The following is a 27,855-nucleotide window of genomic DNA, read 5'->3' as shown; positions in this document are numbered from 1 at the left end:
CTCTCTCTCTCTCTCTCTCCTCTCTCCTCTCTCTCCCCTCTCTCTCTCTCTCTCCCTCTCTCCTCTCCCTCTCTCTCCCTCTCTCCTCTCCTCTCCTCTCCCTCTCTCCTCTCTCCCTCTCCTCTCTCTCTCTCTCCTCTCCCCTCTCTCTCTCTCTCTCCCCTCTCCTCTCTCTCCTCTCTCTCTCTCCCCTCTCTCTCCTCCCTCTCTCTCTCTCTCTCCCCTCTCTCTCTCCCTCTCTCTCCCTCTCTCTCCCTCTCTCTCTCTCTCCTCTCTCTCTCTCTCTCTCTCCACATCTGGAGTAGACTCATCAGATTTGGAGCCCGGACTGAACCACTCCGCTCTTTCCGTGGGGGGGTCCCACAGCTGCTTTCCTCTCTGAACGCGCTTTCCTTCCTGTTTGTCCCTCACCTGAAATCTCCCAACTGTCTCCGTGCGTCACCGCGCGCGCTGATCCTCGCGCTCTGAGCCGCTCAGTCGCTGTTTAATTGGTTTATCTGCCGGCAGGTAATCTCTGCTCCCCCCCCCCCCGGCTCGGTGCAGAGTGGTACGGTCCGGCCGGGGGGCAGTCCGTGCTGGAGCAGGGGCAGAGCGGGCAGAGCCGAGCCGAGCCGAGCCGAGGCAGGCTGAGAGAGAACCGGAGCTGGATTATTTTCTGCTGTAACGCGCTTCACCTGGCCGGAGCCCCCCCACCGCCCTGCGGGACCACCTCAGCCTGCACGCGAGCAGAAAGAGGTGAAGAAGAAGAAGAAAGAGAAGAAGAAGGAGAAGAAGAAGGAGAAGAAGGAGAAAGAGAAGAAGAAGGAGAAGAAGGAGAAAGGCAGCGGCAGACTTTGGATTTAAATAACTGATTGGACTTTTCTGCGCGTTCCCGTCAGGTATGTCCGCGGGGTGCTGGGGCTGTGGGCCGGGGAGGGGGTGTTGTGTTGTGCTGGTCTTGGTCTGGGGGTCTGGGGGTATCTGGTGAGGGTGGGGGGTATGTGTGAGTGGATGTTTGGGGGGAAAACGCCTCGTTTCCCCGCCGCCGCAGCAGCGTCCTGAGCCGCTTTTCACGGCTGGAAATAAATGCCCCTTCTTCTGTGTTTCTGCCTGTGGTGGGGGGGTAGAAGTGGGGCCGGGGGCGGCTGATACCCCAGTGATACCCCAGGTAGGGCTGCTGCCCCCCCCCCCCCCCCCGGGGCTCGGCCTCAGTCAGCGCGGTGCGCTGCGGTTTCCATTTAATTCAAAGTGTTGCGTTCGGTGCGTAAAAGAGGCGTTTTCAGCGTGTTTTTCTGCGGGCTGGAGGGGAGAATGGTGGGGGAGGCTGGGGGAGGAGAGGGGGAGGCGGGGGGCTGCGAGGCAGCGCGGCTCCAGACGCCGATCCATTAAAGAAGAACAAAGGGGGGAAAGGCGGCTGAAAAACGGTGAAAACCCGCAGCGGACACGCGGAAAAAACGTCCGAGCGGCAGAACCTGCCGGAGCCGCGGCAGGTTCTGCCGCTTGCGGTCCGAATTCAGCTCCGAGTTCTTCTGAATCCGCCTTCATCCGCGCGTCCATGTGCGTGTGCACGCATCCACAGACCGGCCCGCAGTCCCTGATCCAGAGACCTGATCCCAGTTAGAGACCTGATCCCAGAGACCTGATCCCAGTTAGAGATCTGATCCCAGAGACCTGATCCCAGTTAGAGACCTGATCCCAGTTAGAGACCTGATCCCAGTTAGAGACCTGATCCCAGAGACCTGATCCCAGTTAGGGATCTGATCCCAGTTAGAGACCTGATCCCAGAGACCTGATCCCAGTTAGAGACCTGATCCCAGTTAGAGACCTGATCCCAGTTAGAGACCTGATCCCAGTTAGGGACCTGATCCCAGAGACCTGATCCCAGTTAGAGACCTGATCCCAGTTAGAGACCTGATCCCAGTTAGAGACCTGATCCAGTTAGGGACCTGATCCCAGAGACCTGATCCCAGTTAGAGACCTGATCCCAGTTAGAGACCTGATCCCAGAGACCTGATCCCAGTTAGGGATCTGATCCCAGTTAGAGACCTGATCCCAGTTAGAGACCTGATCCCAGTTAGAGACCTGATCCCAGAGACCTGATCCCAGTTAGGGATCTGATCCCAGTTAGAGATCTGATCCCAGAGACCTGATCCCAGTTAGAGACCTGATCCCAGTTAGAGACCTGATCCCAGTTAGGGACCTGATCCCAGTTAGAGACCTGATCCCAGAGACCTGATCCCAGTTAGGGACCTGATCCCAGTTAGAGACCTGATCCCAGAGACCTGATCCCAGTTAGAGACCTGATCCCAGAGACCTGATCCCAGTTAGGGATCTGATCCCAGAGAACTGATCCAGATGATGGTTCAGGGATCAGTGATGTGATCAATGATGTGATCAGCTCAGCAACAAACAGATCAGGGCTCTGTGACCAAACAGCCAGTCATCAATAATGATGAAAAACCAACAAACTGAATATTAAAAATGTCCCAAACGCAGCCGATCGATCAATAAGTGAAGCGATGATGGATGAGTCCAACAGACGCTCAGCCGATCAATAATCAGAGCGATCCCAAAGGTCAGATTCTGATCCATAAGAAGACCAATCAGATGGATTCAATTCAGATCAGTGGCTTCATCAACCGATCAGTAATCAAACCGATCAGTAATCAAACCGATCAGTAATCAAACCGATTGATCATCGCAGGATGTTCCAGTAAAACACAGAAACAGATTAATCAGAGTATCAATAAATCATCAAACTTCTCCTGCAGCTTTTTACTTCCTGACAGTTCAGATCAATCAACCAATCAATCATTCAGATAATCAGCTGATCAATCAGCCGATCAGGACCATCTGCTTTTGATCAGACGGGTCCTGCGGCAGAGATCAATAATCAGCCGGATCAATCACAGCTTCATTAGTTTCTGATTCCACCAAAATAAAAACACTTTTCCTCCTTTTTCCTGAAGGAGGAAACGAACCCCGAGCTGCTGCTGGTTCCAGTCTGAGGAGTTCTGGTTCCAGTCTGAGGAGTTCTGGTTCTGATCGGATTCTGGTTCTGATCGGATTCTGGTTCTGATCGGATTCTGATCGGATTCTGGTTCTGATCGGATTCTGGTTCTGATCGGATTCTGATCGGATTCTGGTTCTGATCGGATTCTGGTTGATCTCAGGCTGAAACAGTCCGACTCTCTGACTGAAAGTTAAATTTCGGAGCTGCTGCTTCTCCCTGTAACTCCATCAGACTCCATCAGACTCCATCCTATTCTCCATCGGCCCCAAACGTCCTCGATCCGGCGGCCCCGGCAGCATTCTGACAGCTTTGGTTGAACATATTTATTCCCTGCTGCACATAAACGGCGTGAGATGAAAGCTGAAGTCGGCCTCTGTCTCTTTGCGTCTTTAAGCTGCGATGATGAAGGTAGAAAAACATCATCCTCTGTTTCTGGAGAGGCTGAGATTCAGCAGGCAGCATCTGAAACGATGTGACTCACAGCAGCAAATTCACTGCAGAGCAAAGGATGAATGATAAAAAAAAACAGATTAAGTAAACTGCGTCTGTGCTTTCAGATCCGAAGTGTTCAGGGTTATTTTCATGGAGAAAATACTCAAAAATGTCATTTAAATGAAGAGAAATCACTTTTTTAGGTTTAAAACCTTCAGTGTTTGAAAAAATGTTGACAAACTGCACTGACAGCAGCTGCTACGTTAGCCTAGATAAGCTAACGTTAGCATAGATAAGCTAACGTTAGCATAGGTAAGCTAACGTTAGCTTCTTGAGGACAGGTTTTGTTGAGAATACAAAGTGAACAGTTTTATCTGCATTGTTCTGATTGTTTTAGCTGTTTCCTCTTAAATGTGTTTGATAAAATGTTGACAAACTGCACTGACAGCAGCTGCTACGTTAGCCTACATAAGCTAACGTTAGCCTACATAAGCTAACGTTAGCCTACATAAGCTAACGTTAGCCTCTTGAGGACAGGTTTTGTTGAGAATACAAAGTGAACAGTTTTATCTGCATTGTTCTGATCGGTTTTTGCTGTTTCCTCTTAAATTGTTCAGTGAAATGTTGACAGACTGAACCGCACTGACAGCAGCTGCTACGTTAGCCTAGATAAGCTAACGTTAGCATAGGTAAGCTAACGTTAGCTTCTTGAGGACAGGTTTTGTTGAGAATACAAAGTGAACAGTTTTATCTCCATTGTTCTGATTGTTTTAGCTGTTTCCTCTTAAATTGTTTGATAAAATGTTGACAAACTGCACTGACAGCAGCTGCTACGTTAGCCTACATAAGCTAACGTTAGCCTACATAAGCTAACGTTAGCCTCTTGAGGACAGGTTTTGTTGAGGATACAAAGTGAACAGTTTTATCTCCATTGTTCTGATCGGTTTTTGCTGTTTCCTCTTAAATTGTTCAGTGAAATGTTGACAGACTGAACCGCACTGACAGCAGCTGCTACGTTAGCCTAGATAAGCTAACGTTAGCATAGGTAAGCTAACGTTAGCTTCTTGAGGACAGGTTTTGTTGAGAATACAAAGTGAACAGTTTTATCTCCATTGTTCTGATTGTTTTAGCTGTTTCCTCTTAAATTGTTCAGTGAAATGTTGACAGACTGAACTGCACTGACAGCAGCTGCTCTCCATACAAACTAATGCTACGTTAGCATGGGAAAGCTAACCTTACAGACCGTATCCGTTGTAGCGAGCTCTCGATGCTAACGGTAATGCGTAGAAATATGGTGGTGACCCGTTGTTGGTTTGAGCTGTTTCAGCCTTTGAATGCTCCGTTTATCACCGACTCAAACACTAAAATGTCCTGACACACAAGGCCGGCTATTTTAGGACCAAACAGGTCTTTTTTTTAATCTTTGGGCACCACTGGGTTTTGTTTGAAAGTATGAGGCGTGAAAGTGAGCCGGGACGGGGTAGACCTGCAGTAAAGGGCCATCGGTCAGTGCATCAGTGCCAGATTTACAGACGTTTTTCAGTGAAACATTTTCACTATTCTTTGAGATAATTGCTCGTCCCCAGCTCCGTCATCTTCAGGTCGGTGTTACATACTAAAGCAACACAGTGAGTCTGGTTCTGCCAGAGGTTTCTTCCTGTTCAAAGGGAGTCGTTTCTCTCCACAGTCGCCTCAGGCACGCTCAGGCCGGGAGATTGGACCGAAAAACAAAAAGGTTTTCAGTGCAATCTGTTGGTTTCCTTAGCTAGGAAATTGTTTTTGAATTGGCTCTATATGAACGAATTGGATTATTTTATGAATTATGATTACAATTAATTGAATTCCAATTGGCTTGAATTGGACTTTATTATCTAAGTGCCTTGAGATGACATTTGTTGTATTTGGCGCTCTATAAATAAAAATTAATTGAATTGAGCCGTTTTCATGTTAAACATCAACATTTTCAGAAGCTCTGAAATCACCTGAATTATTATTTACACACAAGAATAAAATTAGTTTCACATGATTTGTAGCTGCTAGCTCGATCATTTGCAGTGAGGACATCACGGACTCCAAGGAGACATCCACAAGTGTCTTATTTTGTCCCATTTTTGTCCTTATTTTGTTATATTTTTACTTTTGTCCCTTAATTTTGTAGTTATTTTGTTATATTTTTACTTTTGTCCTTATTTTGTTATATTTGTACTTTAGTCCCTTAATTTTGTCCTTATTTTGTTATATTGTTTTACTTTTGTCCCTTATTTTTGTTCTTATTTTGTTATATTTTTACTTTTGTCCCTTACTTTTGTCCTTATTTTGTTATATTTTTACTTTTGTCCCTTAATTTTGTCCTTATTTTGTTATATTTTTTTTACTTTTGTCCCTTACTTTTGTCCTTATTTTGTTATATTTTTACTTTTGTCCCTTACTTTTGTCCTTATTTTGTTATATTTTTTTTACTTTTGTCCCTTACTTTTGTCCTTATTTTGTTATATTTTTACTTTTGTCCCTTAATTTTGTCCTTATTTTGTTATATTTTTTTTACTTTTGTCCCTTACTTTTGTCCTTATTTTGTTATATTTTTACTTTTGTCCCTTACTTTTGTCCTTATTTTGTTGTATTTTTACTTTTGTCCCTTACTTTTGTCCTTATTTTGTTATATTTTTACTTTTGTCCCTTACTTTTGTCCTTATTTTGTTATATTTTTACTTTTGTCCCTTACTTTTGTCCTTATTTTGTTGTATTTTTACTTTTGTCCCTTACTTTTGTCCTTATTTTGTTATATTTTTACTTTTGTCCCTTACTTTTGTCCTTATTTTGTTGTATTTTTACTTTTGTCCCTTACTTTTGTCCTTATTTTGTTATATTTTTTTTACTTTTGTCCCTTACTTTTGTCCTTATTTTGTTATATTTTTACTTTTGTCCCTTACTTTTGTCCTTATTTTGTTGTATTTTTACTTTTGTCCCTTACTTTTGTCCTTATTTTTGTCCTCTACACCCTAACCATCATTTAAGACCAAGAAATCTCCAAATCTTCACCCGTCAGAGCCTCAGATGAGCCGATGTTTTGCTGCTAGCTGCGTAGTTTCTTCAGTAAATGTCTAAAAAGCTCCCGACACTCAGTCCTGAAGCAGCTGCAGAAATATTTAAAGTCCAACATTAACATCCACACAGCTGCTCGAGTTCTTCACATCAGGTTTTACATTCAGCTTCTTTAAAAGAACGTGACGGATGGTATCATGTAGATTTTATAACACTTTTTCCACACGTGTGCGTTCCTCTGCTTCAGCTCCAGAGGGAATCGAACCTTTAACCCCGGCACCGTCGGGTTGGCAGTGTGGACACCAGGAGGAGTTTCAGATCTTCTGAGGATCCGTGAAACCGTCCGTCCTCACGTTGTGTGTTTATTAACCCTTTAACTGCCGAGTTTTTGACTTTTAGAGATTCAAACATTTTAGAACCAGTCGGCGATAAAGTGAAAAGTGAAAAATACTGTTTATGAAGAAAGTAAGTTTCATCACCTGATTTACATGTGGTGACATGACTGATGACATCACATTTCCACATGTTTTTCTTTTATTTTTCCCTTTTCTGAACTTATTAACCCAACTATGAACAAAGCTGTTCCAACATGCGATATTTTTCATGTTTTTTTGTCATAAAACCAACAGAAAATCAGTAAAATGAACGTCAGTAAGAATCAGTAAAATGTCTTTAATCAGATCCTGATTCTTCAGTGTTCATCTCTGTTAGTTTCATCTGTTCTCAGAGTCCAGAAATAGGAAGAAGGCCTCTAAATTTCACCCGGACATCTTCCATATAAACGCTTCCTGTTAGCTGCGTGAGCTAACGGCGTCGCTGATAGCTGCGTGAGCTAACGGCGTCGCTGATAGCTGCGTGAGCTAACGGCGTTGCTGATAGCTGCGTGAGCTAATGACGTGAGCTAACGGCGTCGCTGATAGCTGCGTGAGCTAACGGCGTCGCTGATAGCTGCGTGAGCTAACGGCGTCGCTGATAGCTGCGTGAGCTAATGACGTGAGCTAACGGCGGCACCACAGATTCTATAATAGTACAGATTCGCCACTCACGGTGCATTTCCGGTTTCCAACGAGGCGATTTTGGTTGCAGTTCCACCCTCTTTCCACGTGGGGCGCTCAATTTTTGGAGACCAGAATGAATGGAGTTCTATGGAGCTATACGCCCTAGCGTGCCCTTATCTCAAGATATAATTTTTTCTCTAGTAATTCGAATGTTGTGTTCGAAAGAGGGTGTTTAGAAAATACCCATGGCTGAGTTTTAGATTTTTAGAGCCACTCATTAGCTTAAAAAAAGGATTTGAAGTGTATGTGACGTCATCCATAGCTTACGACCGGAGATGCCGCTTTACGGCAACAATCCTGCTTGTTGTTGGTCTCAAAGGCAGCAGCGTTTTCAAGGAAGAGCTGTAGTAAGAGAGAATGTGTGGTAACATCACAGATTCTTAGGCTGTGGTAACATAAGCAGAAAAAGTCCATCTTAATTCTGTTGTCGCTTGGTATGGAGCCAGCCGTCAAGCGGTGCCTCTGGTCGTAATTCTGGTCGAGCGCTGTCATTAGCACAATGCTAGCGCGTGGAGGACAACAAGAAGCCAACCTGTAAGAAATCAAAGCGATATATGTACTCGTTCAGTAGATTTTTGACTTGAAACCCATGTTGAGCTCTCAGAAACTACATTCAAATCTGAGCGCTCTTGAGGAGACTTAGGTGAAACTGACCATTTGTAGCATCTAGCTCCATTGGGCCCCATTCATTCTGGTCTCCACCGACGCCCCCAGTGGAATTCTGGTGGAACTGCAGCCAAAAAGCCGGTACAATGGGGCTTAATAGTAAGTGGCAAGGCTGTTCGTTATAATGGCTGTGGCGTCTCTGTTAGCTACGTGAGCTAACGGCGTCTCTTTTAGCTACATGAGCTAACAGCGTCTCTGTCAGCTGCATGAGCTAACGGCGTCTCTGTTAGCTACGTGAGCTAACGGCGTCTCTTTTAGCTGCATGAGCTAACGGCGTCTCTGTTAGCTACGTGAGCTAACGGCGTCTCTGTTAGCTACGTGAGCTAACGGCGTCTCTGTTAGCTACGTGAGCTAACGACGTCTCTGTTAGCTACATGAGCTAACGGCGTCTCTGTCAGCTGCATGAGCTAACGGCGTCTCTGTTAGCTGCATGAGCTAACGGCGTCTCTGTCAGCTGCATGAGCTAACGGCGTCTCTGTTAGCTACATGAGCTAACAGCGTCTCTGTCAGCTGCATGAGCTAACGGCCTTACTGACATTGGCATTATGGGATGGCACGGCCATTTTGTGAGGCCAGAATGCTGCTGCTCGGTGTCCCGTGCAGCTAAAGAAGCTAAAGAAGAGTCAGTTAGCATGAACAGAGGAAACCATAGTCAGGAGCTTGGATTAAAGAGGAATGCAGGAGACTTTTGCTCAGTTTGTATGTCACAAATGAATAATATCTCAGAAGCAGCTGGTTAACTCTGTACAATCTGTGTTGGCTTTTTATCTTTTACAGCTGAATTTCAGTCGCTTTGCTGGCAGAGTGCAGCGTGAATGAGGTTTAAAGCTGAATCGATGTGGAAAATAACACCAAACGAGTGTGTTAAACCTTTGGTTTTATTCTGGTGCGTTCACTGACACCACGTGGAAGCCTTTCTTCAGAGAGAAAAGAACAGATTTAACCTTTATCAGCGATCTTTTGATGTTTTCTCCATTTAAAATCCGACACGATGTGTTTTAGCTTCAGTTTGAGGCTTTAATTTGACTCATTTGATGGTGAACTTGTGTTATTTTGCAACATTTTACAGGCAAAAGTCCCAGATCCTGTAACTTAATGTGGACTATCAGGTGTGTTTGTTTTCTGGTGTGAGACCTCAGATGAAATGAAGAGGTCAGAGGTCACGGTGAGGCCTGGTTTTAGATGAAATGGAGCCTCCTCTGCACCTTTAAAGCAGCTGGAAGCGTCTCACTCGGGTTCAGAGCTGATGGTTCATCATTATCGGGTTATTGGGAAAGCATCGCCGGGCTTCACTGTGGAGTATTGATCACATGTGTGTCTTTAATCTGAAGCACTTTGTCTCTGTGGCACATGCTTATTAATACATTATCACACTTAAACACGCTGAGTCAGCAGTATTTCCACCCGTCAGCCAATGAGAACGTCCCGCAGTTGTGATGTCATCCCGCGGTGAAAGTAATGAGGGTCCAGAATGTTCTGTTCCTCTCCTTCGGAGCTGAAGCCGGAGTTAATTCGGCATTAAAACGTCTCCTGCAGCAGACATTAAGTCATTTATAACCATTTAATCGTAATTTCTCTCAGGAGCTGTTTTTTATCGCTTCACGTTCACCGCAGCCGCGCCACAAAAATGTGAATTTACTACTTTAATTAAGAGTTCTGGGCAGAGCGACTGGGGGAGTAAATGAAGGGTTCTGATTGGTTAATCCGGAAGGGGGGGGGGGGCAGAGCTGAGGCAGTGGGGGGGACTTCTGGGGGCTCGTCCCTTTAAGTTTCTCCTGGTTCAGGATCGTTACAGGATGAAGCTCCGTCCAATGAGTTTGGAGACATTTTCCAGAACTCTGCAGCTCCTTTAAGGACTTATTGTAATGTGTCCATCCTGTTTCTGTGGCTAACTAGCGGTTAGCATGTAGCAGCGTAGCCTCTGGCTGTGTTCGAAACTGCATACTACATACTGCACACTGCATACTACATACTGCATACTACATACTGCATACTGCATACTACATACTGCATACTACATACTGCATACTGCATACTACATACTGCATACTACATACTGTAGACTGCATACTACATACTGCATACTGCATACTACATACTGCATACTACATACTACATACTACATACTGTAGACTGCATACTACATACTGCATACTGCATACTACATACTACATACTACATACTGTACACTGCATACTACATACTGCATACTACATACTGCATACTGCATACTGCATACTGCATACTACATACTGCATACTACATACTGCATACTACATACTGCATACTGCATACTACATACTGCATACTACATACTGTAGACTGCATACTACATACTGCATACTGCATACTACATACTGCATACTACATACTGCATACTGCATACTACATACTGCATACTACATACTGTAGACTGCATACTGCATACTGTAGACTACATACTACATACTGTACACTGCATACTACATACTGCATACTGCATACTACATACTGCATACTACATACTGCATACTGCATACTACATACTGCATACTACATACTGCATACTGCATACTACATACTGCATACTACATACTGTAGACTGCATACTACATACTGTAGACTGCATACTACATACTGCATACTACATACTGCATACTACATACTGAAGCTGATTTCCCTTAAGCTCTAAACTCTGTAAACTTTAGCAACATTTGAAACATTTTCAGGTGAGAAAGTAGTCGTTTAGATCCCCAACGTGTTGAAAACCTGACAAAATACCGGCTGTTTACAATTTTGTTCCCACGAATTCGGCGCTGCTAAAGCTAGCCGCAGTGAGCTAACGCACTTCCTGTTATTTTCACAAAATAAAATACCCGTTGCCTTTTATCATAGGGAAAGCCATTACCATACAATTGGTGCTTTTGTTTTGAAAACAGGAAGTGAACCTACCCTCGTTGTAGCTAGCTTGAAACTGCCGTTTTTACAGGAAATGACGATCGGCGACATCACGTTACGTTGCATCTTGGGTAGTTTGAGTATGAGTAGTGACCTCATGATGCATACCCAACATTTAGGAGAATCTAGTATGCATCCGGGAACTTCTGCTTACTCAAACTCGCTTACTAACTCAGAAAGTTAGTAGGAGTAGTAGGAGAAGTAAGAGAAGTATGCGGTTTGGAACACAGCCTCTGTATTTCTGTGGCTAACTAGCGGTTAGCATGTAGCAGCGTAGCCTCTGTGTTTCTCTTCTGTGGACAGTCACCTGCCTCCTGAAGAAGGTTCTGATCTGTTGGACGGGCCTGTTCTGGTTCTTCAGCCTCATCTCAGCTTCTCTCCTCATGTTGAACAGCTACCGAAACAAGCCGAGGTGTCTTCTCCACTATATATATATATATATATATATATATATATATATATATATATATATATATATATATATATATATATATATATATATATATTTTGTGGAGAAGCGCTGAGGAAGCAGGGAAACAAACTCTCCCAGCGGAGGAAGCAGCAGGAAACAATCCTCTGACTCTGTTCACTCCCTCCCGACGCCGGCTGACCTCCAGCAGCTGGACGTCTGTTTGTTCCGTCCTCAGAGGTCGAGGGTCAAACACATACATATCTGTGTGCACGCTCACGTGCACAGCTCAGCAGCTTCTTGCTGCTCCTGATGCAGATTTGAGGCACATGTAGCATAAATTCTACTTTATTTGGCTGTTTCCTCCTTTCTGTTTGTTATTCTCATTAATTTAACTTTTAATAATGGGGAACAAACCAAAACCCAAGAAGTTGGAGGAAAAACGGGTGATTAAAAAGGTCTAAAGGTCACAGACACCCAGGTCTGAAGGTCACAGACACCCAGGTCTGAAGGTCACAGACAGCCAGGTCTGAAGGTCACAGACAGCCAGGTCTGAATGTCACAGACAGCCAGGTCTAAAGGTCACAGACACCCAGGTCTGAAGGTCACAGACACCCAGGTCTGAAGGTCACACAGATGTCTCCAGGTTCTCTGAATCTGTGGATGAGGGAACATTTAAAATCTGAGGAACATTTTTCTGAAGTTGCTCCAGTTTGTAGACTCTTTGTAGAGATTCTTGCAGATTGAAGCTCTTTACTTCTGAGAGTCTCTGCCTCTCTAAGGTGCTCTCAATCGTGTGACTGAGCTGTTGGTTACTAACCTGATTAGTTACATCGTGTTCTTTTGGCTTTTGTTGCCTCGGTCCCAACATTTATGAGCTGGAACGTCTGAGACTTCTATCTAAGGACCAAGGTTTAAACTTCTGTCAGGGTTGAACTCCACGTCTCTGCTGGCTGAACTCCGGCTGAACTCTGGCTTGTACATGAGGTTCCAGCTCTCAGCTGCCGGGCCACAGAGATGCTTTATGCTTTATGAACCAACAGGGAGGCTCTGTGTGTTCAGGGTGGACTCCAACATGCAGCATTACGGCTCGTTTTGGCTTTAAAGGAGCAGGTCGCGGTTCTTTTTCCCATAATCTGCAGCTTTGTGTGACCTGCTGCAGCGACTCTGCTGCTTAACTTTCAGTTCCTTTTCTTTCCATCTGAACTTTAACTCCTCGTCGTTGAACTGTTTAAGTTCAGCCTACCTGCGTTAGCTGCGTTTACCTGCGTTTGCTGTGTTCAGTTAGCTTTGTTTACCTGCGTTAGCTGTGTTTATCTGTGTTAGCTGCGTTTACCTACGTTAGCTGTGTTTACCTGCGTTAGCTGTGTTTATCTATGTTAGCTGCGTTTACCTACGTTAGCTGTGTTTATCTGCGTTAGCTTTGTTTACCTGCGTTAGTTGTGTTTACCTGCGTTAGCTTTGTTTACCTGCGTTAGCTGTGTTTACCTACGTTAGCTGTGTTTACCTGTGTTAGCTGTGTTTACCTGCGTTAGCTGTGTTTATCTGCGTTAGCTGTGTTTACCTGCGTTAGCTTTGTTTACCTGCGTTAGCTGTGTTTACCTGCGTTAGTTGTGTTTACCTGCGTTAGTTGTGTTTACCTGCGTTAGTTGTGTTTACCTGCGTTAGCTTTGTTTACCTGCATTAGCTGTGTTTATCTGCGTTAGCTGTGTTTACCTACGTTAGCTGTGTTTACCTGCATTAGCTGTGTTTACCTGCGTTAGCTGTGTTTACCTGCGTTAGCTGTGTTTATCTGCGTTAGCTGTGTTTATCTGCGTTAGCTGTGTTTACCTGTGTTAGCTGTGTTTACCTGCGTTAGCTTTGTTTACCTACGTTAGCTGTGTTTACCTACGTTAGCTGCGTTTACCTGCGTTAGCTGCGTTTACCTGCGTTAGCTGCGTTTACCTACGTTAGCTGCGTTTACCTGCGTTAGCTGTGTTTACCTACGTTAGCTTTGTTTACCTGCGTTAGCTGCTTTTTACCTGCATTAGCTGTGTTCAGTTAGCTGTGTTTTCCTGAACACTTTGCTAATGTGCGTCTGAGCTCCATAACTGTCACATATCTCGCTCTAGTCATCAGAACATGTCCAGATAAGTCCAGAGGACGGATCTAAGTGGTGTCCAGCGAGCTGCAGGCGTCCCTCAGCAGCTGACCGTCCAGCTTGGGCTGCAGTCCTGTTTTAAACCTCCAGTCTGACTGGATTTCCACGCCGTGCGGCTCTCTGACGGACCACAGCGACTAAAAGCATTCTTCTTGTTCCTGCTGTGAAAGGAGACTCTTAAACACACAAAGTGCTCACTTTGGAAACTGCATTGGTTGCTAAGTTACAGCACATGAAACGAGGACGTTTGGAAATCAGAAAAAGGAGAGCGGGGTGTCCCGATCCTCTGCAGGTTTCTGTGTGAGGGACGCAGATCCAGCAGAAACCTGGACTCCTTCCTTTATAAGCCCACAAGTCCGTGTGATCCGGGCAGATAATAACGACCCGGGCAGATAATAACGACCCGGGCAGATAATAACGATCCGGGCAGATAATAACAGCCCGAGCGCTGCAGGGAGGAAAGTGCACGACTCAGCTCTGGGTGGAAACTGTTGATCATGCTGCTTGTTGGCTCACAGTTAGCTGCTATTAGCTCGCTGATGTCAGAGCCCAGGATCTCATAAAGATGGAGGGTTTTACACTGGAAGCAGCTTTGGAAGAATTCTGTCTGTTTTCCTGTTTTGATCAATAAAAGTGTTTAAATCCAGTACATGGAGGTTGAAGCTTTGCAGTTGCCTCAACTTACAGACACTTAGAGACAATTATAATTAGAAAAAGCTTTTTCACTGAGGTTTTATTGAGATGTTTGCGTTAGCTTTGTTTACCTGTGTTAGCTGTGTTTACAGACGTTAGCTGTGTTTACGGACGTTAGCTGTGTTTACGGACGTTAGCTGTGTTTACGGACGTTAGCTGAGTTTACCTACGTTAGCTGTGTTTACCTGCGTTAGCTGCGTTTACCTGCGTTAGCTGTGTTTACCTGCGTTAGCTGCGTTTATCTACGTTAGCTGTATTTACCTGCATTAGCTGCGTTTATCTACATTAGCTGTGTTTACCTACGTTAGCTGTGTTTACCTGCGTTAGCTGCTTTTACCTGCGTTAGCTGTGTTTACGGACGTTAGCTGTGTTTACAGACGTTAGCTGTGTTTACCTGCGTTAGCTGCGTTTACCTGCGTTAGCTGTGTTTACGGACGTTAGCTGTGTTTACAGACGTTAGCTGTGTTTACGGACGTTAGCTGTGTTTACGGACGTTAGCTGTGTTTACGGACATTAGCTGAGTTTACCTGCGTTAGCTGTGTTTACCTACGTTAGCTGTGTTTATCTGCGTTAGCTGTGTTTACCTGCGTTAGTTGTGTTTATCTGCGTTAGCTGTGTTTACCTGCGTTAGCTGTGTTTACCTGCGTTAGCTGTGTTTACCTACGTTAGCTGTGATTACCTGCGTTAGCTGCGTTTAACTACGTTAGCTGTGTTTACCTGCGTTAGCTGTGTTTACCTGTGTTAGCTTTGTTTACCTGCGTTAGCTGCGTGTTTACCTACGTTAGCTGTGTTTACCTGCGCTAGCTGTGTTTACCTGCGTTAGCTGTGTTTACCTGCGTTAGCTGTGTTGTGTTGTGCAACAAGCAGCTCATCACAGACCAAATGTAGAGGGACGTAGCTTCATCTTGCTCTGCGTTCTCCATCTTTCAACAGTTGGAATGGGTACAGCGCCACCTATCATACCGGGGTGTGACACGATTTGTGCCTCTGATCCCATTCATTCACCGCCAGATATCCAAGGAGAATTACCCTTACTCAGCTTATTCTGATTGTAATTTAGCCAATAATCCGATCCTTTCAGTGCCATGTCACCCCACTGAGTGTTCTTTGGGTGTTTTAGGACAAAGGTCCTGGAGTCAGGTGAAAGCTAACAGCTGCTAGCGGCTGCTAACGGCGGCTAACGGAGGCTAACGGCTGCTAACAGCTGCTTTAGGTTGCTAATAGTGGATAACGGCTGCTAACAGCTGCTTAAGGTTGCTAACGGCGGCTAACAGCTACTAATGGTTGCTAACGGCAGCTAACGGCGGCTAACGGCTCCTAACGGTGGCTAACAGCTGCTAATGGTTGCTAACGGTTGCTAACGGCGGCTAACAGCTGCTAACGGCGGCTAATAATCTGATCCTTTCAGTGCCATGTGACCCCACTGAGTGATGGACCAAGCTGCAGATGTACACAGCGTAACTCGCAGTGATGCATGTGTACCGTTAGTTACTGCGTTTACTCTAAACTCTAAAGTTTTCCCAGCAGTGTTCCTGGAGCTACAGAAACAGGGTTCTGTATCTCTGATATCCTCTGATAGCAGGCAGAGAAGTCAGCCAAACACTAAAGAAAACCCTCTTATTTTAGCCACGTTTCTCTGCTCCTGAACTGCAGATTCACATCTCTGAGGGGCAGGAAAATAACCGGATCAACATGAAGCGTTGGCAGTTGGAACTGCTGTGAGGACCCGGTTCCTTTGGAGACCTTTAAGAGAGGTTTGTCTTTCTCTAATGAGCCACATCAGAGGCCATCATGTGACGTGTTTCTCTCACAGAGTTCAGTAAAAAGCTCGCTGGGCTCGGCTGGTAATGAGCTCAGAGCCGCCTTCTCTGGATCCTTCACAGCTTCAGAAATAGCTGCTGTGAGTGTTCACGGCTGCGTTAGCTTAAAGCAGTTTAATGGAGGCGGCGCCCGGCATCCCCACACCTAGTCTCTGCCCTCTCCTTTGCCTTCAGGTATCTGTCCCGTAGCTTCTTCCACACATTCTTACAGAACTCTCCCTCTTTCCCCAAAGTTCTGCCCATCTCTGTGCACCAGTTCTGGGAGTTTACGTGCTCCCAGGGGCTCAGCTAGGGTATTTTTAGTGGTGCCAAGGCCCCACCGTGAGATAGCTCGGCACCCCCTGGCTCAGCACATTTGTAAAATATTATATTATGCAAAAACACGTTTTTTTTTTCCTCAAGGATGCATTATTTTAGTGACCATTTTATTTCGTCCGGTTCGTCGTTCTCAGCGCACCCAAGTTACAGAAATCGACTGGTGCACGACAACATGCTGCGGCGTCTTTTAAAGGCAAAGCGCCGGGCCTGAAACGCCATTCTGACGTCACGGGTCGGCTGTAACTCCGGCTTTTAGGGGTGGGGCGATATGCTCTGGTCACAATTCGATTTGTATCACGATTCTTGATAATTGCGATTCTACAAGTATTGTGATTCGATATAATCAGTAATTGCAATTTTCTTCCTCCTTAAAAAACAAACAAGTTGAATCATACACTTCTAGAATGAATGTCGTTCCCATTAACAATGCACATCAGTCTGTCAGTCAGTCCAGTTTCTGGAACATTTTTTTACATATTGCTTGAAATACTCTTCACCCCCCCATTGCAACCAATTAATTAAAAGTTTTGACACAAATATGAAAAGTTTTAGTGGCCTCTAGAACGTACAATCCAGGAAAAACACTATCCAATCATACTGAACGGACCGTTCACAATGATTGGATACTGATGCGTCTATCAAACTGCAATCTGCTCCCCCCTCCCCCTCCAGAAGCTTGGCAGGAAGCTAAACTAGAGCCAGCTTGGCTAGCACCTAGCATCATTAAACGCTTCATTATGATGTTGAAAGATATTTTCTTACCTGTGAATCCGCCATGAGAAAAAGTTAGCAAAAGTTAGCCAAACCAGTCGATGCTTGCTGCACCTTCGTGCTCGTGAACAAGCATTGCGCGTTCATGTACTGTAGAGGCGTGGCTTCGGGGGGAAGTCTGAAAAAAGAGTTTGGGACTTTTTGCCGGTGTATTTTCAAAATGCCGCTTCGCTGGACTCAAAATCCAGGATCTCCTCCCCTACCTTTAACGTGTACAGCATTTTTTAAAGTTTACAGTTACAAAATGAATTAAAATGTCCACACAGCACTAATGTGGGCTAGTTTTAACATAACTTAATGTGATGAATTGATGAAGTTTATCTGGACACGGATATGACGTAATATAATCGATTCAGGGGAGAAAAATCTATTTTTTTATTTATTTTTTTTTAAATCATCCCGTTAAAAATCGCGATATGTAGATGAATCGATTTTTCCGCCCACCCCTGCCGGCTTTCCACTCGGTGTCTCAGCTGCCCTGTGGGCCTGAAAAACCTCCAGGAATTCAGCTGTTTCTGGAATGTGAAGCAGCACTTCACCTTTATCTCACTTCTTTCACTTCTTTCAGGGTTTCCAACTGTTTCCCAACGCTTCTCCTCAGGGAAGCCTCACACTGAAGCTGAAAACGTGGAGTTTTCCTTCTTTTCTCCATCAGTTCGCTCAGTTGCTTTCACACAAACAGGTTATTGGAGGAATTGCAGCTTCAGATATGGAGACGCAGGAGTGTTTCCCGGCTCCGACCATCCCCCATACATCTGAGCCGCTGTCTTTGTTCCTCCGCTGTGGCAGGAGCTGAGCTGGAGGAATCTTTTTCTTAGGATCACTCAGGCTGCCAAACTGAAGCTCATGAAACTGGCAGCAGAAAACCCCCCAAACTCTGATGCAAATCAGGATTCTGAGGAAATGTGTTATCTGAGGGGCCGTTTGTTATCTGTTATCCATCTGAGATCACCTCTCTGGGAAGTACGAATGTTAAAGAATTAGGGCTGGGCAACGATTAACATGTTTAATCTAATTAATCACATGATTTCCCTGATTAATCACGATTAATCGCATTTGTACGCAGAATCCAAAAATGAATCCAAAAGTAGCGTATAGCTTTTAGCATTTAGCTTTATTTTAAATGTGCTGCCATATGAATGAAAGTGCCATAACATTTGTTGTGCAAACACACTTTTAACATCAGCATCTTTCTGTAGTTTTTATGTAGAAGCCTCGCTCCACTGTCTGTTTCCTTGAATGACTTGCTGCTATCAGTTGTGTGTTTTGCCTTTAAGTGATATTTTAGACTGGAACTACTACGCTGAGAAGACAATTCAACTTGGCAGTGTTTACAGATGACTTTGGTTCTGTCGACTCCGCCGTCTGGAAGAACTTTAACATGAAAATGGCCGAGTAAAAGTTCCGTACCCTTCTCCATGTTTGGTGGATCCGCCGATTACTTTCTTTTCCTGTTCCACAGCAGACAGCAGCAGACTTTTACAAAATAAAAGCCTGTGAGCAGCAGACTTTTACAAAATAAAAGCCTGTGAGCAACAGATTTTTACAAAATAAAAGCTTGTGAGTGACAGACTTTTACAAAATAAAAGCCTGTGAGCAGCAGACTTTTACAAAATAAAAGCCTGTGAGCAACAGACTTTTACAGAATAAAAGCCTGTGAGCAACAGACTTTTACAAAATAAAAGCCTGCGAGCGACAGACTTTTACAAAATAAAAGCCTGCGAGCGACAGACTTTTACAAAATAAAAGCCTGTGAGCGACAGACTTTTACAAAATAAAAGCCTGTGAGCAACAGACTTTTACAAAATAAAAGCCTGTGAGCGACAGACTTTTACAGAATAAAAGCCTGCGAGCAACAGACTTTTACAAAATAAAAGCCTGTGAGCGACAGACTTTTACAAAATAAAAGCCTGTGAGCAACAGACTTTTACAAAATAAAAGCCTGTGAGCAACAGACTTTTACAAAATAAAAGCCTGTGAGCGACAGACTCCTCCTTTGGGTGCAACACCTTGCAGGTGAAACGTGTCATTTCTGTTTCCATAAGAAGACGCTTCCCAGTGTTTTGTGTAACTCGTTCCACCCTGAGACGTTTAATCAACAGATTAGCACTTTTGCTCTTTTTGTTTTATCTGACTGGCATGAAATCTTCATGAAAACATGTTTTAAAGGCAGAAAAAAGCATAAATGCATGTAAAAAAAAAGACGTTTTTCAGAGTGAAATAACAGCTCAGGCTTGTGATCAATGAAAAGGGTTCACTACAGGAACTCCCATCACAGCCATCCTCGCTGAAATGTTCCACAGTTCATTAGTGCAAAAGAAGGGTGAATAATACAACTTTACCCGTCCACCGGCTTCATTATGCTTCAAGGCTCCCAACTTTAATGCTTTTTCAGACACTAAATCAGTTTCTTTTCAGATCCAACTTAATGTTCTGGTGTTGCTTTGTGATGTTTCTCCTGCCCAGCAGTGACCAACAGGTTGGGATGCCGGTGTTTTGATGGTATTTTGATGGTATTTTGTTGGTATTTTGTTGGTATTTTGTTGGTATTTTGATGGTATTTTGATGGTATTTTGATGGTATTTTGTTGGTATTTTGTTGGTATTTTGTTGGTATTTTGATGGTATTTTGATGGTATTTTGATGGTATTTTGTTGGTATTTTGTTGGTATTTTGTTGGTATTTTGATGGTATTTTGATGGTATTTTGATGGTATTTTGTTGGTATTTTGTTGGTATTTTGATGGTATTTTGTTGGTATTTTGATGGTATTTTGATGGTATTTTGTTGGTATTTTGTTGGTATTTTGATGGTATTTTGTTGGTATTTTGATGGTATTTTGATGGTATTTTGTTGGTATTTTGTTGGTATTTTGATGGTATTTTGTTGGTATTTTGATGGTATTTTGTTGGTATTTTGTTGGTATTTTGATGGTATTTTGTTGGTATTTTGATGGTATTTTGATGGTATTTTGTTGGTATTTTGATGGTATTTTGTTGGTATTTTGATGGTATTTTGATGGTATTTTGTTGGTATTTTGTTGGTATTTTGATGGTATTTTGTTGGTATTTTGATGGTATTTTGATGGTATTTTGTTGGTATTTCAGGCTCATTCTGCACTTTGGGGCCAGTTGAACGAATCTTTAGCTTTTTGGTTCCCAGCAGCCGTTGGGGCGTTGAGTGTTCGGTGCTCCAGGAGCCGACCGACCGAGGTCAGAATCCCACGTAAACATCTCTGAGAAAGACATTCTGTCCCCAGCAGCACCTCTGAGGAAGAACATTTCCAGCATTCCATCCTTTGGTTTTGGTCAGTTTACCGAAAAATCTGTTTACGTTTTCCCTCGTTTTTTTTATTTTTTTAATAAACCGAAGCAGAAAATCTTCCCCGTCGGAGCCAAACAGACTCAGAACTGTAAACACACAAACTACCAGGGAAGCCATTCATCCGGCGGACAGCTGGGGCGACCTTTGACCTCTCCATATATCAGAGCCGCCCTGACAGAAAAGCCAAACACAGTTTTTATTCCCGTGACCGACGGCCGAGTCACGCCGTGTTTAACCGCCCTGAGCGATGTATCCATCCTCCCTGAGGTCACAAAGAGCCTCAGAGTGAACGCTGATTGGAGACATTAGCGGTGCGAGATGGTGCCGGACTCCATGCCTCAGAGATAAAGACCAACCGGGTGAATATGATGGAGCTTTACCAGATTAATTCTGTCAGTTCAGACCAGGGCTGTGTTCGAAATGCATACTACATACTACATACTGCATACTACATACTGCATCCTACATACTGCATACTACATCCTACATACTGCATACTACATACTGCATACTGCATACTGCATACTACATCCTACATACTGCATACTACATACTGCATACTGCATACTACACACTACATACTACATACTACATACTGCATACTGCATACTACATCCTACATACTGCATACTACATACTGCATACTGCATACTACACACTACATACTGCATACTACATACTGCATACTGCATACTGCATACTACATCCTACATACTGCATACTACATACTGCATACTGCATACTACACACTACATACTACATACTACATACTGCATACTGCATACTACATCCTACATACTGCATACTACATACTGCATACTGCATACTACACACTACATACTGCATACTACATACTGCATACTGCATACTACACACTACATACTGCATACTACATACTGCATACTGCATACTACATCCTACATACTGCATACTACATCCTACATACTGCATACTACATACTGCATCCTACATACTGCATACTACATACTACATACTGCATACTGCATACTACATACTGCATCCTACATACTGCATACTACATCCTACATACTGCATACTACATACTGCATACTGCATACTACATACTACATACTGCATACTACATACTACATACTGCATACTACATCCTACATACTGCATACTACATCCTACATACTGCATACTGCATACTACATCCTACATACTGCATACTACATACTGCATACTGCATACTACACACTACATACTGCATACTACATACTGCATACTGCATACTACATCCTACATACTGCATACTACATCCTACATACTGCATACTACATACTGCATCCTACATACTGCATACTACATCCTACATACTGCATACTACATCCTACATACTGCATACTACATACTACATACTGCATACTGCATACTACATCCTACATACTGCATACTACATACTGCATACTGCATACTACACACTACATACTGCATACTACATACTGCATACTACATACTGCATACTGCATACTGCATACTACATACTGCATACTGCATACTGCATACTACATACTGCATACTACATACTGCATACTGCATACTACATACTACATACTACATACTGCATACTACATACTACATACTACATACTGCATACTACATACTGCATACTACATACTGCATACTGCATACTACATACTACATCCTACATACTACATACTGCATACTACATACTGCATACTACATACTGGATACTACATACTGCATACTTCCATACTGCATACTACATACTGCATACTACATACTGCATACTGCATACTACATACTGCATACTACATACTTCCATACTGCATACTACATACTACATACTACATACTGCTTACTACATACTACATACTGCTTACTACATACTGCATACTACATACTTCCATACTGCATACTTCCATACTGCATACTGCATACTACATACTGCATACTGCATACTACATACTACATACTACATACTTCCATACTGCATACTACATACTACATACTGCATACTACATACTTCATACTGCATACTACATACTACATGTTCCATACTGCATACTACATACTACATACTGCATACTACATACTACATACTACATACTGCATACTTCAATACTTCCATACTGCATACTACATACTGCTTACTACATACTGCTTACTACATACTGCATACTGCTTACTACCATACTGCATACTACATACTTCCATACTACATACTGCATACTGCATACTGCATACTACATACTACATATTACATATTACATACTGCATACTACTTACTACATACTACATACTTCCATACTACATACTACATACTGCATACTGCACTTCCTGTTATTTTCACAAAATAAAATACCCGTTGCCTTTTATCATAGGGAAAGCCATTACGATACAATTGGTGCTTTTGTTTTGAAAACAGGAAGTGAACCTACCCTCGTTGTAGCGAGCTTGAAACTGACGTTTTGACAGGAAATGACGATCGGCGACGTCACGTTACGTTGGATCTTGGGTAGTTTGAGTACGAGTAGTAACCTCATGATGCATACCCAACATTTAGGAGAATCTAGTATGCATCCGGGAACTTCTGCTTACTCAAACTCGCATACTAACTCAGAAAGTTAGTAGGAGTAGTAGGAGAAGTATGCGGTTTGGAACACAGCCCAAGTGTCTACAATTAGGTCCAGAAGTGTCAGGGACCTGGGACTATCAGCTGCCCACCGAACCGCTAACTGGGCTAACTCATGTTTACATGCTGGATGCTGGCCTTTCTGATCGGTCTGTTTTAATATTTATATTGAAATGAACGCCATACAACAACATGTTCTACATATAAGTAGGTTATATGATGTTAAAGATGATTTGGGCACCAAATCACATCAAGTTCCTGCGATTTAAAAACAAAAAGAAGCGATGCTGGAGATCTGTTCGGTCGCAGGACTAGATCTGCTAAGCTAGCGACTTTTAGCAGTGTTTAACTGTTGCTCACATTCTCCCATCTCATTTTTAAAATGTGAACAAAGGATGAACTTTTTAAAAGTAAATTTGTTAAATTTAAAGTTGACAAACGGGGAAAATAAATGGCTCGGTTTCTCTTAACTGCGGCTAACTCCACAGCTAGCTTCTGTTAGCTGTGGAGTTAGCCTCATTCTGTCTTTAGCTGTCAAGTTTCAAGTGATTTAGTTTTTCTATTCAGTTCAGTAGATCGTGTAAAATCTGAATATTTAACAACAAAATATTTATTCAACTAAATTCTGAACAAGACGTTTAACGTTATTATGTTTGTTGGTGTGTTAGCTCGCAGTGATGCGTATGGAGCTGCAGCTTTGTGTGGCGTCCATGTACGCAGGCCACACACATCAGTTTATCTGACCGTTATTTCATTAGAGGGAAAAAGTGTGTGTGTGTGTGTGTGTGATGTTAATGGTTTTTGATTTAATGGATCAGCTGATGGAAACCAGAAACGCTGAACACAAAACACGTCTGACCCTGAGCGGTTACAGCGGCGGCCATGTTGGTTTTAGCGTTTAGTTAAACAAACATCGCTCCGTCGCTCAGAGGCCGAAGGAATCAGATCTGTGCAGATAAACACTGCAGGACTGTCTGTCAGCTGATCATTTCTTTGTTTTTCTTCTTACTTTTTTACACTTTTATGGTTAAAAAGCAGAAACATGAAATTAGATTTAAAAAAAAGTGTTTTTTTCCGTTGATAAGAAATGTATCTGACATAAAGAAACAAACAGAAAGAAAAGTATGAAAGCAAGTGAGAGCAGGTGACACATTTCCTGAGTAAAACAAACGTTATGCTCATTTAAACTGAAGTCTGTATCAGAAATGCAGGTTTAATAACGGTAAATAAACACGGATCAGCCATCATTATGACCACCAGCCTCATTATTATCAGCTTCTGGTTCTGATGGAGGTTTCTTCCTTTCTTGGTTTAAATTGGACCGTCGCCCTGAGGTGACTTTTGTTGTGATTTGACGCTGGAAAGATAAAAGTGAATTTAATTGGATTGAATGGTTCAGAATGTTAGAATCTCAGAGAGAAACTAATGAAATTTAGCTGCTTATTTTGTGCCTGGAAACGATAAAAATTAATTTAGAAAAAGTGAAAAACTTAAACATGGCAGCATCTGAACTCGTGCTAAAGCTGTTAGCTTAGCAGAGCTAATCCTGCCAACAGATCGTTGTGTTTTTGAATGTTAATGTGATTTCTTTAGCATCACGCTGGTGGTTTTAATGCTCTTTTAATGGCGCCCTGAGGTGCAGAATGTTTAACCAAAAACACGTGAAGCGTGGTTTTCTGTTTTGTTGTTGTGTCTTTTGTGGGTTTTGTCCGATGTTGTTGGGACAAAACTTTGTAGCTATATTTTGGGTGTTTTCTGGCCGTGGTCTATATTTAAAAACAATAATTTTGTATAGTATAACTTTAACTTCTCAAACATCTGTACGTTTAACTTTCCCGTGAGGCAGCGGCTCAAACATCTGTACGTTTAACTTTCCCATGAGGCAGCGGCTCAAACATCTGTACGTCTAACTTTCCCGTGAGGCAGCAGCAGAAACATCTGTACGTCTAACTTTCCCATGAGGCAGCAGCAGAAACATCTGTACGTCTAACTTTCCCGTGAGGCAGCGGCTCAAACATCTGTACGTTTAAGTTTCCCATGAGGCAGCGGCTCAAACATCTGTACGTCTAACTTTCCCGTGAGGCAGCAGCAGAAACATCTGTACGTCTAACTTTCCCATGAGGCAGCAGCAGAAACATCTGTACGTCTAACTTTCCCATGAGGCAGCAGCAGAAACATCTGTACGTCTAACTTTTCCGTGAGGCAGCGGCTCAAACATCTGTACGTTTAAGTTTCCCGTGAGGCAGCGGCTCAAACATCTGTACGTCTAACTTTCCCGTGAGGCAGCGGCTGAAACATCTGTACGTCTAACTTTCCCGTGAGGCAGCGGCTGAAACATCTGTACGTCTAACTTTCCCGTGAGGCAGCAGCAGAAACATCTGTACGTCTAACTTTCCCATGAGGCAGCAGCAGAAACATCTGTACGTCTAACTTTTCCGTGAGGCAGCGGCTCAAACATCTGTACGTTTAAGTTTCCCGTGAGGCAGCGGCTCAAACATCTGTACGTCTAACTTTCCCGTGAGGCAGCGGCTGAAACATCTGTACGTCTAACTTTCCCGTGAGGCAGCGGCTGAAACATCTGTACGTCTAACTTTCCCGTGAGGCAGCAGCAGAAACATCTGTACGTCTAACTTTCCCATGAGGCAGCAGCAGAAACATCTGTACGTCTAACTTTCCCGTGAGGCAGCGGCTCAAACATCTGTACGTTTAAGTTTCCCATGAGGCAGCGGCTCAAACATCTGTACGTCTAACTTTCCCGTGAGGCAGCAGCAGAAACATCTGTACGTCTAACTTTCCCATGAGGCAGCAGCAGAAACATCTGTACGTCTAACTTTCCCATGAGGCAGCAGCAGAAACATCTGTACGTCTAACTTTTCCGTGAGGCAGCGGCTCAAACATCTGTACGTTTAAGTTTCCCGTGAGGCAGCGGCTCAAACATCTGTACGTCTAACTTTCCCGTGAGGCAGCAGCAGAAACATCTGTACGTCTAACTTTCCCATGAGGCAGCAGCAGAAACATCTGTACGTCTAACTTTCCCGTGAGGCAGCGGCTCAAACATCTGTACGTTTAAGTTTCCCATGAGGCAGCGGCTCAAACATCTGTACGTCTAACTTTCCCGTGAGGCAGCAGCAGAAACATCTGTACGTCTAACTTTCCCATGAGGCAGCAGCAGAAACATCTGTACGTCTAACTTTCCCATGAGGCAGCAGCAGAAACATCTGTACGTCTAACTTTTCCGTGAGGCAGCGGCTCAAACATCTGTACGTTTAAGTTTCCCGTGAGGCAGCGGCTCAAACATCTGTACGTCTAACTTTCCCGTGAGGCAGCGGCTGAAACATCTGTACGTCTAACTTTCCCGTGAGGCAGCGGCTGAAACATCTGTACGTCTAACTTTCCCGTGAGGCAGCAGCAGAAACATCTGTACGTCTAACTTTCCCATGAGGCAGCAGCAGAAACATCTGTACGTCTAACTTTCCCGTGAGGCAGCGGCTCAAACATCTGTACGTTTAAGTTTCCCATGAGGCAGCGGCTCAAACATCTGTACGTCTAACTTTCCCGTGAGGCAGCAGCAGAAACATCTGTACGTCTAACTTTCCCATGAGGCAGCAGCAGAAACATCTGTACGTCTAACTTTTCCGTGAGGCAGCGGCTCAAACATCTGTACGTTTAAGTTTCCCGTGAGGCAGCGGCTCAAACATCTGTACGTCTAACTTTCCCGTGAGGCAGCGGCTGAAACATCTGTACGTCTAACTTTCCCGTGAGGCAGCGGCTGAAACATCTGTACGTCTAACTTTCCCGTGAGGCAGCAGCAGAAACATCTGTACGTCTAACTTTCCCATGAGGCAGCAGCAGAAACATCTGTACGTCTAACTTTCCCGTGAGGCAGCGGCTCAAACATCTGTACGTTTAAGTTTCCCATGAGGCAGCGGCTCAAACATCTGTACGTCTAACTTTCCCGTGAGGCAGCAGCAGAAACATCTGTACGTCTAACTTTCCCATGAGGCAGCAGCAGAAACATCTGTACGTCTAACTTTCCCATGAGGCAGCAGCAGAAACATCTGTACGTCTAACTTTTCCGTGAGGCAGCGGCTCAAACATCTGTACGTTTAAGTTTCCCGTGAGGCAGCGGCTCAAACATCTGTACGTCTAACTTTCCCGTGAGGCAGCGGCTGAAACATCTGTACGTCTAACTTTCCCGTGAGGCAGCGGCTGAAACATCTGTACGTCTAACTTTCCCGTGAGGCAGCGGCTGAAACATCTGTACGTCTAACTTTCCCGTGAGGCAGCGGCTGAAACATCTGTACGTTTAAGTTTCCCGTGAGGCAACAGCTCAAACATCTGTACGTTTAACTTTCCCGTGAGGCAGCGGCTCAAACATCTGTACGTTTAACTTTCCCATGAGGCAGCAGCAGAAACATCTGTACGTCTAACTTTCCCGTGAGGCAGCAGCAGAAACATCTGTACGTCTAACTTTCCCGTGAGGCAGCGGCTCAAACATCTGTACGTCTAACTTTCCCGTGAGGCAGCGGCTCAAATATCTGTACGTTTAACTTTCCCGTGAGGCAACAGCTCAAACATCTGTACGTTTAAGTTTCCCGTGAGGCAGCGGCTCAAACATCTGTACGTCTAACTTTCCCG

General features: G+C 43.8%; 1 protein-coding gene across 1 annotated transcript in view; it reads left to right on the top strand.

Annotated features, from left to right (window-relative positions):
* The first annotated feature begins 599 nt into the window (after window positions 1–599).
* The window catches only part of plxna3 (plexin A3), a 176,097-nt gene continuing 148,841 nt past the window's right edge, over window positions 600–27,855 (top strand). Inside the window, exon 1 of the mRNA XM_075475900.1 lies at window positions 600–878. The gene's annotated coding sequence lies outside the window, so the exon portion shown is untranslated. The remainder of the gene's footprint in view (window positions 879–27,855) is intronic.

The sequence above is a fragment of the Odontesthes bonariensis genome, chromosome 10 (assembly GCF_027942865.1).
Source record: "Odontesthes bonariensis isolate fOdoBon6 chromosome 10, fOdoBon6.hap1, whole genome shotgun sequence".
NCBI lineage: Eukaryota > Metazoa > Chordata > Actinopteri > Atheriniformes > Atherinopsidae > Odontesthes > Odontesthes bonariensis.
Note: the sequence above shows the minus strand (reverse complement) of the source record. Positions and strands in the feature narration are given on the sequence as shown.